The sequence below is a fragment of the Bison bison genome, unplaced genomic scaffold, assembly GCF_000754665.1.
Source record: "Bison bison bison isolate TAMUID 2011002044 unplaced genomic scaffold, Bison_UMD1.0 scf7180017864307, whole genome shotgun sequence".
Classification (NCBI taxonomy): domain Eukaryota; kingdom Metazoa; phylum Chordata; class Mammalia; order Artiodactyla; family Bovidae; genus Bison; species Bison bison.
In genome coordinates this window covers 96,001-99,631 of record NW_011494879.1, presented here as the reverse complement: position 1 = coordinate 99,631, position 3,631 = coordinate 96,001, and positions in this window count along the sequence as shown.

Here is a 3,631-nt window from a genome sequence, read left to right as displayed (position 1 = left end):
TTCCCCCGCAGCTGCAGGCGTCCCCCACCCCCCCGGCCCCGGAGGGGACCTGTCTAATCTCAGGGTAATGAAAACATGGGTCCAATTACCGTGGAGGGCTGGGGCCTGAGCCGCGGCCGGAGTGGGGAGCTGGGCCCCCTGGCAGCGGAATTAGAACATTTAAGCTGTCAGGCTGAATCCGGGAAAGGCCTGATTACCTGGCCTGAGAAGGGGCCGCTTTGGTTTGGTGTCGACTATAATTTCCTGGCCGCCGGCCGTGAAGCCAGAGGCCACCTTTCCTCCTCTGCGATGGGGGTCCAAGCCCTGCATCCCTGACCTCCACCCCTCTGGACCTGCTTAGAGAGACTGGCCTTGGGCCTCCCAAGCTTCCCGTGTGGGGCAGAAAGAGGAACAGGTACCTGAGCGACATAAGCCGGGTGTGTGTAATACCTGGACATGAGTTAAGGAGGGTGTGCGCATCAGCCACGTGTGAACGACCTCATGTGTGAGGTGGATACGGAACATGTAGTATGGATGTCCTGAGTCTGTGTGAATGACACGTGTGCTCTTTGGACTATGTGCAGCTGCTCCAGCACAGAGGTGTGTGGGAGACTCATACATGGGGGCTGTATGTACAGGATTACCTATGCGGACCTGTGTGCACGGCAGGGCTGTGGGTACACAGGTTACATGTGGTGTGTGTTAACAGTTGTAGGTCCTGGGCTATAAGCACTGTAAGAACAAGAACCAAGTTCACCACGCTGACTGCTGGCCCCTCAGCACTAGCTGGGTGCCTGGCTAGGTGAATAGATGTTGATTATATGTAACTGTTGAATGAATTTACATCTGTGTGACAGATACACACTGGGAGCTGGGTGATGTATGTATTAAATTATGTATGATGTATGATGTATGGAGCCGGGACATCCCTGGTGATCCAGCGGTTAAGAATCTGCCTTCCAATGCGGGGGACACAAGTTTGATCCCTGGCGGGGGAACTAAGATCTCACAGGCCACAGGGCAACTAAATCCATGCGCCTCGGCTTACTGAGCCTGCAGGCTGCTATGAAGGCCCAGTGCAGACAAAAAGAAAAAAGAAAGGAAGAAAAGAGACAAGTCAGTCTCTGAAAATAAAATAAAAGTAGGAGCAGAGGGAGGCTGTGTGGTGTGTGTGCCTGCTATAAATGTTGCCTGTCCCCACTGTGTGACGTGGGGGCAGGAATGATGAATACTGTGAGGGTCTGAACATGAACTGTGTGACCACATAGACCTGTGCTCCAGGCGCGCCTCCTCCCCTTACAGACTGTGTGATCTCCAGCAACTCATTTACCCTCTCTGAGCCTGGCTTTTCTCATCTGTAAAATGGATAATAATAAACACAGCGAACTTTCACTGAGCACATACTATGTGCCCAGGACTGTCATTTTCATGAATTATTAATATTATCTTATTGGACTTTTCACAATAACCCTAAAAGTAAGTATAACTAATGTCCCTATTTTACAGATGAGAAAACGGAAGCTCTCAGAGGTTAAATGATGGTGAAGCCAGGATTAAAACTCAGGCAATCTGACTGCAGTGAGAGCTTTTAACGACTGGTTAAACAGAAAATACCGACTTTGCATGGTTATCGTAAGATAATCCAAGTAATTCCCTGGTGGCTCAGACAGTAAAGAGTCTACCTGCAATGCAGGAGACCCAGGTTCAATCCCTGGGTTGGGAACATCCCCTGGGGAAGGAAATGGCAACCCACTTCAGTACTCTTGCCTGGAAAATCCCATGGACGGAGGAGCCTGGTAAGCTAATGTCCACAAGGTTGCAAAGATTTGGACTGAGCACGCATGGAGGCATGGGAGGCTGCCCCAAACATAGGGTCGCAAGGAGTTGGACATGACTGAGCAACTTCACTTCAATCCAAGTAAAGCACATAGCACTCTATCTGGCACATAGTAAGTATCCTGTAAATATTATGACTACTATTTGCACAGGATTCATGTGTATGGATGTATAAATAGGTACAAGGCAATATGCGGAAGTATGGATGCAGGCAAGATACTGTCTTGGGGTTCTCCAGGCAGGTATCCTGGAGTGGGTTGCCATGCCTTCCTCCAGGGGATTTTCCCAACCATCAGGGAAGCCCAAGAATACTGGAGGGGGTAAAGTCCTATGGAGAGAGGAGCCTAGTGGGCTACAGTCCATGGGGTCACAGAGTCAGACATGACTGAGCAACTAAGCACAGCATAGATGTTTAGCTGAGAAGGTGACATTTGTGCATAGATACACTGAACATGAGTCATAAACAGACATATACATCTCAAAAGAATATGCAATATATCCCGTCTGTGCATCACACACACATGCACTGTTTACACTGATGAGCCTATGTACACCCATGCATAATACATAATATTATGTGCACACAATACTTTACATACATGTGCACCTATGAAACCACGTGTGATGCAGTGTATCTGTACAGTATGAGTGTCCTCTACACCATATTTGTATCTATATGTATCACCTCTCTGCACGCACATTTGTCTCCATGCCTCAACCCAGATATCCATCATTCCCGTATTTACATATACTCTTCAGCTCCCCAGTACAAGGTCTGGTGTACAAGTACAGGCTCGTATATATCACATACCTCAAGTATGTGATTTTTCTAATTTCATAAGCCACTTGTCAATATAATGCATCTTAACACATTAGACCCAACTCATTGGAAAAGACTCTGATGCTGGAAAAGATTGAGGGCAGGAAGAGAAGGGTGCAACAGAGGATGAGATGGTTGGTTGGCATCACTGACTCAGTGAACGTGAGTTTGAGCAAGCGCTGGGAGATGGTGAAGGAAGGGAAATCTGGAGTGCTGCAGTCCATGTGGTCACAGAGAGTTGGAGATGACTGAGTGACTGAGCAACAGTAACACATTTATTTACATGTCTTGTGTTCATTAAGTAAAACATATCACATAGTATATACCTAAGTATGTATATTGTGAACCTTGGAGTAAATGGACCCCTGTACTAACTCTTCCCACAAACACACCTACACAAGTCTCTCCCACACAAATATACTGGAGTGGGTTGCCATTTCCTACTCCAGAAACATCTATAACCACCCATTTAAAAGAGACCCAATTTCCCATGCCAGTCTCTATTTTCTCCCAAAGAAGTATCACTTAAAAAAAAAAAAATTTTTTTATCGGAGTATAGTTGCTTTACAATATCGTGTTAGTTTTCTGTTTATAGCAAAGTGAATGAGCTATAGGTATATACACATCCTCTCTTTTTTGGATTTCCTTCCCATTTAGGTCACCACAGAGCATTGAATAGAGTTCCCTGTGCTACACAATGGGTGCTCAGTGGTTATCTATTTTATACATAGTAGTGTCTGTATGTCACTTTTAAATACACAATATATTAATAATTCAGTGATGCGTGATGCTCACTGCTTTCCCCCTGGGTGCACCGTTAGCTGCAGGAGCCCGGGGCGTCTCTGATTTTGCTCCCCGCTGAATCGCAGCGCCCAGCGCAGGCCGGGGGCGTTGGAGAGGCGCGGGCAGCTCGGTGGGGGCCTGTGCGGTATTGAGAGGGTCCCTGGGTGCCCCGTGCGCCCGGGCCTCTGAGCACGCGGGGACCCGACCCACCTG